Genomic DNA, 12,393 nt, shown 5'->3' with positions numbered 1-12,393 from the left:
TGGAATCATCCGGCTTCTCTCTATCCAAATTAAATTTTTCTAACGGCAGCAGTGAGAAGATCTCCACATACTCACCTTTCCATATTTTTTCTTGCACCTCCGCCTTCAGGCGTGCACCCAGGAGCCCCTCAAAACAAACATACACCTCGCACTTTGCGGAATCCGCTAATCGAACAACGTCTTGTTTGGCCCCTTTGTCCCCCGCCTCTGTGGTCTTGTCTGCTTACTGTTGCCCTGGCCTGAGCCGCCCCCCCCCCACTGCGGGCACTGCCATCACTGTTGGAGGGTTCTTCTCCCCCCTGGGCACCATGGGGGCACTGCTGCCCCTTCCGGAGGGACCCAACCGCTGACGGACTGGCGGAGGCCCCTTCCTCTTTCTGAAACCTGGTAACAAGCTCCTTGATCCATGCCAAAAACCCCAGCAGACTTTTTTCCGCCACCCCTGCAGTACCGTGCCCTGTGCCTGTAACCGGTGTAGCCTCGCTAGGGCCCTCCATCTTGCCCGCTACCCCCGTTTGTGACTGCTCACCTCCCCCACAGCCCGCATCAGTACTGCCACATTCTAGCCCTATGGAAGGAAAAGTAGAAATGGACTTACTGCGCTGCACAGGGGTGAACCCACCAGCCAATCGTCCCATCTCCCTCGCTGTTGGTTGGCTCAGGGGAACCTCCTCCTCCGACCCCATCAGCTCGCCCTCCGACCTCAGCCCGGACCTCTCTTCTCCTCTGTCAGACAACCCTCCAGGAGGGAGAAGGAGAAGGAGCCCACAGCGGACTAACTCCATTGTGCTGGGACCTGGGGGTGGAGTCGGGCGAGAAGCGCTCCGGAGGCTGGGACCTCCAAGCTCGTACCGACTCCCTCCCCCGGTCTCTACTGCCTCCCCTGGCCGAGTCAATATGGGCACAAGCATCTGCTCAAGCCAACCCGGTTCCCATGTCGCCTCTTCCTCTCTTAAAAGAACAATCAATCACTCCACTTCAGCCACGCTGCCGGTGAACTTTCCCTGACCCTCTTGTGCCAAGGGGTAGGGGTCTGTCCCTTATATTAACTTCAACCCCCCTCTCCCTGGACACTGCCAAATCCTAATCCCCGTCTCATCCATCCCCTGTTTCCACTGTCATGGGCTGCCCTACGCCTATTGCATTCTTTCTTTTGCTCCAGGCATTTCTTAGTGTGACTTTTTGAAGATGATCTCACCGATTTTTGTGAGCACTACTCAGCTTGTTCCCCACAGGTGATTGCTAATGCTGAGTGCATTGTGTCTGCTCAGTCTTTTGTTAGACAGGGAGTTTTAAAACTACTTTTTGTAGAACCTATACTTTCGGCATGTTCGGACATGGTGCAATCAGCCTCAGCCAAACAAGCCACCTCTGCCATCAGACACCAGCTTACCCAAACGTATGTTTCCCCATCAGCCATGTCAACCTCAGTTGCAGCCCAGTACATGCTGCTCCCAACCAAATACTCATATCCGGTCTCTGCTCCCTGTACCTATCCTGCATTCAACCCACCTGCCTCTTCTCTGCTGCCTACAAACCCACAAGATCTTCCCCCAGCTACTGTTACCTCTTCTCTGCCATATCCCAATCCTCCTTTCCAGTCTGCTGTACCCCTTACCTACAGAGCTTCAGTGGCTAAGAAAAAGAAAAAACAAAAGTTTTTCCCAACCAAAACGAGTCTGCCATTAACCCAACCTGCCTCCGCACCCACCAATCTGTCCCAGCTTGAAGTTCTGGTGCCAGAGTTCCAGCCAGAGGTGCCAGAGTTCCAGCCAGAGGTGCCAGAGCCAGCGTTCCAGTCTGAAGAGCCAGCGTTCCAGTCTGAAGAGTCAGCATTCCTGCCCGAAGAACCAGAGCCAGCATTCCAGGCTGAAGTCCCAGTGTCTGTTTCCCAGTCTGAGGGTGCATTGCCCGTTTCTTGGCCTGCGGTGCCTGCTGCCCAGCCTGATGTGTTCCTGTCTGCTGCCAAGCCTGATGAGTTCCTGTCTGCTGCCAAGCCTGATGAGCCTCTGTCTGCTGCCCAGCCTGATGAGCCTCTGTCTGCTGCCCAGCCCGATGAGCCTCTGTCTGCTGCCCAGCCTGATGAGCCACTGTCTGCTGCCCAGCCTGATATGCCACTGTCTGCTGCCCAGCCTGATGTGCCACTGTCTGCTGTCCAGCCTGATGTGCCACTGTCTGCTGCTCAGCCTGACGTGCCACTGTCTGCTGCTTAGCCTGACGTGCCACTGTCTGCTACCCAGCCTGATGAGCCTCTGTCTGCTGCCCAGCCTGATGAGCCTCTGTCTGCTGCCCAGCCTGATGAGCTTCTGTGCTGCCCAGCCTGATGAGCCTCTGTCTGCTTCCCAGCCTGATGTGCCTCTGTCTGCGGCCCAGCCTGATGTGCCTCTGTCTGCTGCCCAGCCTGACGAGCCTCTGTCTGCTGCCCAGCCTGACGAGCCTGTGTCTGCTGCCCAGCCTGACGTGCCATTGTCTGCTGTCCAGCCTGATGTGCCATTGTCTGCTGTCCAGCCTGATGTGCCACTGTCAGCTGCTCAGCCTGACGTGCCACTGTCTGCTGCCCAGCCTGACGTGCCACTGTCTGCTGCCCAGTCTGGTGAGCCTCTGTCTGCTGCCCAGCCTGATGTGTTCCTGTCTGCTGCCCAGCTTGATGTGCCTGTGCCCACTGCCCAGCTTGATGTGCCTGTGCCCATGTGCCCACTGCCCAGCTTGATGTGCCTGCTGCCCCGCTTGATGTGCCTGATACTCCGCTTGATGTGCCTGTGCCTGCTGTTGCACTTGATGTGCCTGCTACTGCACTTGATGTGCCTGTGCCCGCTGCCCCGCTTGAAGTGCCTGCTGCCCAGCTTGAAGTGCCCATGCTTGCTGCCCGTTTGAAGTGCCTGCTGCCCACCTTGAAGTGCCCGTGCCTGCTGCCCAGCTTGAAGGGCCCATGCCTGCTGCCCAGCTTGATGCGCCCACTGCCCTGCTTGATGTGCCCGTGCCTGCTGCCCAGCTTGAAGTGCCTGCTGCCCTGCTTGATGTGCCTGTGCCTGCTGTCTGCTGCCCAGCCTGATGAGCCACTGTCTGCTGCTCAGCCTGACGTGCCACTGTCTGCTGCCCAGCCTGATGATCCTGTCTGCTGCCCAGCCTGATGAGCCTCTGTCTGCTGCCCAGCCTGATGTGCCTCTGTCTGCTGCCCAGCCTGATGTGCCCTCCGCTGGTAATATCGATCATTTGGCGTGCAGTACTGAGATCCACCAGCAGGTGTCTCCTGGCAGTTTGGAGCTGTCAGAAGAGCTTTTCCCTGTCCCAATCAGGCGCCACATGACTTTGATAGCAGCCATAGTATAAATACCTGGCAAGTGCAAACACACCTTGCCCTGGTATTGTCCTTGTGCCCTGACCTGCAGCCTGTTTATCTGTTTGCTTGAGCCTCAACCTGAACCCTGATTCCTGTATCCTGGACCTGTTTGTATCTGCTCCTGTATCCCTGAATCCTTGCCCTGCAGCCTAATCCCTGTCCCCCCAACTACTGATCCCCTGTTTATTACCCTGGCCTGGCCTGACTACGATTCCGGTACTCCCTTTTGCTACATATGCTGGTTAGTTTGTTATCACTGTTTGGTTGTTTGGTTTGTTTACTCAGTTTGTATTGGTGGTATGTTCACATTTATATGCATTTACTTTAATAAACTTACTTTCACCTATTTATGTCTGGTTCACTCTGTTGCAGTCACATAGTTCTGGTCACATCTGGTTTATGACAATAGGAGCCTAGTGACGAGCGCCGGGATTTAAGAGCTCAGATTTGTGAACTAGTAGCTATGGTGATGGGTGAATCATCAGGTCATGACACCCGTAATGTTATCTCAGTATATGTAAACCATTTAAATATGTATTAACAGGTTGAAATTAGAATTTTTTCATATATTTTTTCACATTTTTTTCCATTCCTTTTTACCCACTATATGGCGCTAAAGACTCTTATTTTTCAAAATGTATGGTATTTTTTCATTTTTTAAACAAAAAATAAAAAAAGCGACAGTGCTTAACCACTTCCCGACCAGCGCACGACAATGTACGTCGACAGAATGGCACGGGCAGGCATATTGGCGTACAGGTACATCCAATATTCGATGCCGCCCTGCCATCGGGAGCGCGCCGCCGGCGGCGCGCTCCCGCGCTGGTCGGGACCCCCGTGAGTCCGGTCGCGGGACCCGCGGACTCGATCGCCGCGGGCATCCCCGCGATCGTCTCACGGAGCAGCCGAATGGAGGAAATGCTGGGTAAACAACATTTTTCCATTCTGCCTAGCAACTAGTGACGCTGATCTCTGCTCCATGTGATTGGAGCAGAGATCAGTGTACACTAAATGAAAGCCCAACCCCCCCACAGTCAGTAACACTCCCCTAGGAACACTTAACCCCTACACTGCCACCCACTGGTTAACCCTTTCACTGCCAGTGTCATTTACACAGGAATCACTGCATTTATATAGCAGTGATTACTGTATAAATGACAATGGTCCCAAAAATGTGTCAAAAATGTCCGATGTGTCTGCCATAATGCCGCAGTCACAATAAAAATCGCTGATCGCCGCCATTAATAGTAAAAAAAAAAATAATAAAAAATTATTAATAAAAATGCTATAAAACTATCCCTATTTTGTAAACGCTATAACTTTTGCGCAAACCAATCAATAATCGCTTATTGCGTTTTTTTTTTACCAAAAATATGTAGAAGAATACGTATCGGCCTAAACTGAGGGAAAAAAATGTTTTTTTATATATTTTTGGGGGATATTTATTATAACAAAAAGTAAAAAATAATGCTTTTTTTTCAAAATTGTCGCTCTATTTTTGTTTATAGCGCAAAAAATAAAAACCGCAGGGGTGATCAAATACCACCAAAAGAAAGCTCTATTTGTGGGAAAAAAAGGACGTGAATTTTGTTTGGGAGCCACGTCGTACGACCGCGCAATTGTCAGTTAAAGCGACGCAGTGCCGAATCGCAAAAAGGGGCCTGGTCTTTGACCAGCAAATTGGTCCGGTCTGAAAGTGGTTAAATAACACCAAACGATAGATCTATTTTTGTAAAAATAATAATAAAAATGTAATTTGGGTACAGCATTGCATGACCACATAATTGTCATTCAAAGTGTGACAGCGCTGAAAGCTGAAAATTGGCCTGGGCAGGATTGGGGGTAAAAGTACCCTATAATGAAACAGTTAAATATAACATTTCTATGAGTGCAAAAAAATACCTGCCACAAATCCTGTGAGCACATGGCTTCTGTGTTCTTTGCCTGTGCTGTGCTCAGCATTGTTGCAAACACTCTCTGTGGACTACAAACCACCTCTCCCATATGTTATAGAGGAGAGGGGGAGGTGTTCTACATCCTTGCCTTAGGTTGATAAAACTGTTCCACTATAGGTAGAAAATGAATAGGAAGTGTGTTAATGGCAGAATCATCAGGTGAAAATAAAGAATAAAAAGCTAAAAAAGTGCTATGCTGCAAAGACTAAACTGTGACATTATCAGTAGCTACATGTGCACTAGTCATGTGCGATTAGTTTCGTACGAATCGTTCGGGAGGATCCGAAATAGGAATTGCCATGTGTTCGAATTTTGTACGCAATACGAACTTTTGTTTACGAATTTCGGATCAGTTGTCGTTGCATCGACGACTCAGTCATTTTGCTTATTATGAGGGGCTCCCATCATCCTTGTGCTATGCTGACTTCCTCCTGGGGCTGTACTTCTGCTGTGCTCATTATGAGGGGTTTCCACCATTCCTGTGCTGACATACTGAGCATAGCAGGGGTACAGCCCCAGGAGGAAGTCAGCACAGCACAGGGATGGTGGGAGCCCCTCATAATGAGCACATGGCTGCCATGCACAGCTGCTTTTGTTTTTATACCCCGCACTGTACGGGGTCAGCGGGGATATGCGGGGTCACTGGAAATTGTTTGGTGTTACCAAGCATGTGCTCTCCGCACATCCCCGGTGACCCCAAACAGTGTGGGGTGATCAGGCGAAAACTGGACCAGCGATGCATGGCAGACAATCCGCTTCTCTCTTGTATTTTCAAATCTTAACGGAACAAATTGAAGAGAAGCTGATTGGTTGCCATGGGCAACTACTCCAGATTATGTTCGCTTCAAGCTTGATCAATTTCCCTAAATGTCTTTTTATCTGTTCTAGCAGTCATATGTGTAAATGAGAAGAATGGTGGGGGCACATCAGGGCACATTGGAGCACATCAGGGCACATTGGAGCACATCAGGGCACATTGGGGCACATCAGGGCATATTGGAGCACATTGGGGCACATCAGGGCACATCGAGGCACATCAGGGCACATTGGAGCACATTGGGGCACATCAGGACACATCGGGGCACATCAGGGTATATTGGAGCACATTGGGGCACATCAGGGCATATTGGAGCACATTGGGACACATTGGGGAACATCAGGGCACATTGGGGCACATCAGGGCACATTGGAGCACATCAGGGCACATTGGGGCACATCAGGGCATATTGGAGCACATTGGGGCACATCAGGGCACATCGGGGCACATCAGGGCATATTGGAGCACATTGGGGCACATCAGGGCATATTGGAGCACATTGGGGCACATCGGGCACATCAGGGCATATTGGAGCACATTGGGACACATTGGGGAACATCAGGGCACATTGGGGCACATCAGGGCACATCAGGGCACTCTCTTCTCGTCCATCCCAGATGATGTCACAAGCAAATAGGGGTAGATGAGAAGCGAGGGGAGGGATTGTGTGGAGGAGGGACAGGGACCAACTACTAAGACCAAATGGCCATCTCTGCTGCAGACAGTCAGTTCAAGGAATGTTCAGAGTGAGGGAGGGGTACCCCAGCTTTGGCAAATTGATTTTCAAAAATGCTAACTGCTCCATTAGCTGGGGGGACAACTGGGATCTTTGGGGTGACAGGATGTTTCCCGTCACAGAAAACACCCTCTCACTCTGGACACTTGACGGAGGGCAGGACAGTAGCTCCTTGGCAATATCTGCGAGGGCAGGCCACTCCTCGCTCTTCCCCTGCCAAAAAAACATTGGATCTGTGGTGGGGTGCACTGGTGGGACTGACAAATATGACAGGACAACCTCCTTTGCTGATATGGGTTTCTTGGGGTGCACTATGTTGGAGGTTCCCTTTAGGGTGTCAAGTGCCTCAGCCAAGACAGAAGATGCTCCGCTGGCAGGAGCTCTGTTCACTTCACTAGATGTAGATGATGCATGGGAGAGGGGGTCTTCAATATCTTCTTCCTCCTCTTCCTCTTCTCCCAGACTTACCATCTGCCTTTCCCTCTGACGCACCCTGTCGATTAGTCTGTCCCGCCATGTTGTCAGAGCACTACACTGCACAGCCATTTTGCCCTTGATGCGAGGGTCACACATGGCAGCCAGCATCAGTTCTGGGCAAGAGGCGGTCAACTCCTGCGTGCGCCTGCCCAACTCCATCAGAAATGTGTTTAGCAGAGCCAACACATCAGGTTGAGGGCCACCACCAGGCAAAGGTTCCTCAGCCGACATGAACCGCTCCAATTTGCTCTGAAGGTGGTTGAAGAGTGGGAGCACATGACCAATGCTGGCATCCTCGCGGCTTAGGTGTTCTGTGACAGAGACGAAAGGCTTGAGGACTGCCACAATCTGCCCGATTATGACCCAGTCCTCCCTGCCTAAAGGTCTCTCTATGCCAATGTTATGATCACAGGCCATGGCATAGAGAACGTTCTGCTGCTCAAGGATGCGTTCCAGCATTGCTAGGGTTGAATTCCACCTAGTCCCCACATCCTCTTTTAGACAGTGTTCTGGAAGGCCTGCCTTCCTCTGTTCCACCCTGAGAAGGTGGCTGTCCCTCACACTCCGATGGAAGTGGCCAGCCATCTTCCGACAAGAGTCCATCACTTTGGACAGCCTTCCATTGCCACCAGAAATGGTCTCCAACAACCGAAAACTGTCAGTTACCACCTGGTGGAGAAGGTGGGCTGAACAGCGCACACCCACAAAGCTGCCATCCCTTACAGCCTTGACCATGTTGCTGCCTCCATCAGTGACAACATAGCCAATCCGGTAGTTGCTGTCTGCCTGTCCAAACCACTGCAAGAACATTTTCTGCAGGGCTTGCAGGATGTTTCGTGCTGTGTGCTTTTCATCAAGCACCTCAGCGTGCAGGAGGAAGGAACGGTCCCCATGTTTGTCAACTACTGACGAGGATCCAGATGTTTGAACTACATCATGGGACACCCTGGCCTGCCACCAATGTGCCGTCAGGGACAGGAAGGCATGCTGGGCACTACACGCACTCCACAGGTCAGTGGTCAGGTGCACTGTCTGTCCACCTGCCCTTCCAATCTCCTCCTTGAGCACCCCGACACAAGACCTGTATAAGGCTGGCACCACAGTTTGGCTGAAGGCCTTACGTGATGGCACACGGTACTGTGGTGCAACAGCCTGCATCAATTGCTTGAAGGGCTCACCTTCCACCATGTTGAAAGGTGCTCCTCCAACTGCAATGAGCTGGCCAATCAGGCGTGTTATTTTATGCACCTGCGCCCGAGACATACCCTTACTCTGAAAGCCACCAAAATCTTCCAGGGTGGCCTGGCTGGTATGGATTGGATGCGAGATGGTGGCGGTGCCACTATTGGTTCCCCTTTTGGTGTTTGGAGGAGTGGCCATGATACTTTTCTCCCCTAACAGCACTGCATGGTGGTGCACACGCATGTGCTGGTTCATGCCACTGTTACTGAGATGCCTTAAAATCTAGACAAAATCTGTTATGTCTCGGCCCCGGCTGACCTCCCTGCCACAGTGATTGCATTTGGCTTTCTGACCGACACCAATTCTTTGAAAATGCTGCCAAATGCTGGAACAGCAGCCACCACCTCGGACACTGCCTGATGGAATACCTTCCACTGCAGTGGTCACACTCTCTTTCTGAGGTTCGGCAGGAGCGGGAGGAAGAGACCTGAACATCCCAGGTATATTGAGTGCTGTGATGGATTGAGGTCTAATGGTTGCATTGGCCCATTCTGATGCTGGAGGCTTAGAAAGCACTTGGGCAGGGGTCTTTTCAGGAGAAAAAAGTAGTGGGGACTGAGGGGAGATACTTTCTGGGCTGTCGGTGGTGCCAACATGGGTAGAGGGCTGGAAATTACATTTGTCTACAACAATGTCAGGAAAGCCTGCTTCCACCTCTTTCACATTGCCAAGGGAACAGTGATCATTAGAAGCAGTAAACTCTGTCTCCTTGCTGACCACTGCCAAGCTCCCTGTAGTGCTGATGGTGATGGCACTGGCAGCAATGGTGGTGGTGACATCATCATGTGCCTCGGCCTCATGACATGTTTCCTGCTGCATGGCCAGGATCTCCAGCTTTGGCTGCACAAATGTATGTGCACTGGGAAACCCTTTGGCCTGCCCTCTTCCATAAAAGGTACCAATGGGCAGCATGTTACCAGCAGCAGTGGCAGAGGTGGTAGCGCCACTTTTGCTATGAATTGTGCTGCTGGTTCTAGGAGGTAAATCCTGGAACACCTGGCGACATGCAAATGACTGCTGTTTGCCAGGCTCTTTACCACCAGCAGTCTTCACTCCCAGTCGCCTCAGCTTTATGGGAGGTGAGCTGAGCTCAGAGGGCGCAGAGACAGAACGTCCCACCTGCTGTTCATGTACATGGTTCATAGCTCTGCCTCTCCCAGCAGCACTCTTACTGCTTTTTTGGCCTTGTTTGCTGCTAATTTTTCCTTTAAAAGTTAGAAAAATTTAGACAAAAAAAAATATGATTTTGATTGCAGCAAACTAACACCAAAATCACCAAATGTACAAAAAAAATATTATACCAACAGAAAATAACAAAATATTAACTAAATGAAACAAGAAATGAAAAAAAAAATGATCTCTCAAAACCAACCAAAAAACGAATAAAACCAGAAACTAAACACTAAGAGATGATACACTTGCAAACTACAACTGATATAAACTAAAATGAACAATGAAAAGCTAAGGATTGCAAAGATATTCGCTCAGATGCACAGAGGAATAATCGTGTGATCTGCTCCACTACACTAACAAACCCACAAAGGGAAGTCACATGATCAGGCATGCCCTGTAGGCCTCAGCAGCAGAAGAAAACCTCTGATTGGTCAACCAAGTCACATGTTGTTTCCCATGTCTAATGTGCACTGGGAGCAAACAAACAAACTGAACTTCAATGCGCTACAGATTCCCATCAGTAGGGGGAGTGGGAGTGCAAGCAGCACCCAATGGAATGGGAAGGTGGCCACAGTGGATGTAGGAAATTGACTTAGTCATTCTCTTGGGTGCTAAGTTGTTGTAATATCCTCATTCACAAACGCATGAATCACTTAAGTTGGTGTGCTGTCATTCTCCAAGAAAAAGGGCTTGACTCCCTAAAACATGCCAGCTGTTCCTGGATGCTATGAGGTCTTCCCATGCCGTGGATTTTGAAGCAGTCTTATTGTTTTATCTAGATTAACTTGTGCATTGCATGCATTTGTGAGTATTCACTTGTCATTCATCTTTCTTTTCTAGTTATGGTAATGCAGTAGGTCTGTGCGTCCTCTATTGTTGTTTTCTAATTTGCCTAAGGATACCCACAGTCCTGAGAGGGCAGCAAGACAATTGTGTGCTAAACCTACTGGATTAGCCAAGAGGAGAGTCCTTTTAATTTCTAAACACTACAACTGAGTGCAGAAGGTTACATCTTTAACACACACAGTTTTTGACAAGTCCTTAAATAAAAAATAAAAGAATTGTCAATCACGTCAATCATCCAGCAATGTAGATCCATGGCAATCATGCTGTCTGGCGCCAAATGCCACCAGCCAACATGATCTTACCCTGATGACTGCTCACTCATATCGGACTGCTTTGGCCAGATGACAGCTTAAATAAATAAAGAAACGTAAGTGGGAGGCAATAATTTTACAAATTTGTGTGCCATATCCAAAATTATAGACCGAAGATTGGAACACCCCTAGTGGTGGACATTTTAGGCACGTACAATAGATCAGGTTTTTAAGATACAAAAGAGTTTTTTTTATTGAAAAAATATTAAGAAAAATACATAAAACAAGGAATGCATAAATACACTGATAGTCTATATATACACTGATTACTTGAAATACCCTACACGTTTCAGAGAGACTGAATCTCCTTCTTTAGGGTTATATATAAATATAAGAGACACTCTATTGAAAAAAAAAGATATAATATATATTAAAGAAAATTATTTATCTTCAGAAGGACATACATACATTGTACATTGTGTATAGTTCACTATTGGGATAAACACTTACATATTCAGAGCAGTGTGTTGAATAGACATTAAATAATTAAATAAATAAAGGTTTGGGGTCACCTTGGTGACATTATTGATCACATTTGGATGTGACCATATTTTGTCAATGGTAACCCTGGTTGCCAGGGGCCAGATTCTGACAGCTGCAAACACCAAAGTGTTTGACAATCCTCCCTGTGCTGTGCCATCCTGATATAGCCTTCTTAGTGTTTACCCCAAGCCTCATCCGAGTACAGGGTACTATGTAAGAACAGTAGTGCTTGCGATTAACTTTGTACATGGAATTTGCAGCCAAAGTAACCCTTTTGATGTATACATTGAGTCATGTTTGTGGTTAAAATCGAAAGTGTTGAGCTGTAAAGGTTTTTTAATAGGTAACTTTTTTTTACAATTTCTCCATTGCATATGATTTTGTGTTTACATTCACAAAAAGTTTTTGTGTATTTTTTTACTGAAAATATATATTTCATAAACATTTGTACAACTATTGTGTGCCCTATAAAATCAGGTCTACCATATTTTTATTGTATAGGTCCTCTGCTTTTGGAAAATATAATGTGCGTGGGGTCTTTGATATACAGTATATCACAAAAGAGCATACACCCCTCACATTTTTGTAAATACAGTGGAACCTTGGTTAACGAGTAACGCAGTTAACAAGCGTTTTGAAAGACGAGCAACTTTAAAAATAAATTCTGACTTGGTTTGCGAGTGTTGTCTCGCAAAACAAGCAGAATTCAAGCTAATGGGGTGTGTAGTACAGCATTTGGCCAGAGGTGCGGGGGCACCAGTGACACTTGGAATGGTTTGGAGCTGTTCAGAAATCACTCGGAAATACTCAGAGACACACGGAAATACTCAGTTCCCGAGTGTTTCCGAGCCTTTCCGAGGCTTTCCGAGTTCAGCCAAGCTGTCCCTGAGTATTTCCGAGGCTCTCCAGCGCCCCCCCGCCTATGGCCATATGTGGTATTGCATGCAAAAGAAGTCAATGCGGAACAAATTATCTTAGTTTCCTTTGACTTCTATGGGGAAACTCGCTATGAT

This window comes from Lithobates pipiens, unplaced genomic scaffold (genome assembly GCF_037356315.1).
Source record: "Lithobates pipiens isolate NorthernLeopardFrog02 unplaced genomic scaffold, aLitPip1_a1.2 Scaffold_19, whole genome shotgun sequence".
Lineage (NCBI taxonomy): Eukaryota > Metazoa > Chordata > Amphibia > Anura > Ranidae > Lithobates > Lithobates pipiens.
This window is presented reverse-complemented; position numbering follows the sequence as displayed.